Raw genomic sequence first — 808 nt, forward strand, 5'->3', positions numbered from 1 at the left:
AGCTGCCAAACCAGCCTGTTAAGCCCTCCAAGGGCTGTTGTGAGGATTAAATTTGATGATATCTGTAAATCACTTATTATAATTCTTAGCCCAGAATATATCCTCTATAACTTGTTCTCCTGGGTGATATACGATATGAAAGTTATCCTGTGTGATATGCTATATTCAGAAACTCAACATACTCTAAATGTATACATCTAAAATAGAATGTATGATATTTCCCTAGAACTGGCACCCTCACTCAAGTCTCTGTTTTAGTTAGTGGTATCACCTCCTTCCATTTCCTCACCTGAAATCTCAGTGCATGTGGCTTTCCCTCACGTCAGTACTCCATATGGAATGCTTTTCATAGCCACCTCCTTTTCTTCAGGGCTGCTTTCCAAGCACACTCTGACATCACCTGAACTATTCCTTTTTGTTTTTTTTCATGCCAGATAGGTAATATACCGATGTCGTAACAAGGTTTGAGGAAGGCACAACTCATACATGTGCGTGACAACCCATTCATCACACTTATTAACTAGAAAAAAGATCACTACTCCATTTTTTGCTTTTTCATTTTCCCACAAGGGTGCCAGGTTACTCTCCAGCTACCCAGTGTTGACCTCTGAACTTGGAATTAATTTTCCAGAGAATAAAGGTGTTTAACAAAATGAACTCTTTTTAAATTTCATTTTAAAAAAGTTTTAATTTCCATAGGTTTTGGGGGAATAGGTGTTAGTTGGTTACATGAGTAGGTTTTTGAGTGGTGATTTGTAACATCTTGGTGCACCCATCACCCAAGCAGTATACAGTGAACCCGATTTGT

The 808-nt window shown here is 38.4% G+C and overlaps 1 non-coding gene across 1 annotated transcript; it reads right to left on the minus strand.

Moving 5' to 3' along the window:
- Positions 1–428: 428 nt before the first annotated feature.
- LOC112204313 (small nucleolar RNA U13) lies at positions 429–533 on the minus strand. The gene has a single exon (XR_002937882.1). It is a non-coding gene; the product is annotated as a small nucleolar RNA U13 (small nucleolar RNA).
- Between the last annotated feature and the right edge of the window lie 275 nt (positions 534–808).

The sequence above is a fragment of the Pan troglodytes genome, chromosome 7 (assembly GCF_028858775.2).
Source record: "Pan troglodytes isolate AG18354 chromosome 7, NHGRI_mPanTro3-v2.0_pri, whole genome shotgun sequence".
Taxonomy (NCBI): Eukaryota; Metazoa; Chordata; class Mammalia; order Primates; family Hominidae; genus Pan; species Pan troglodytes.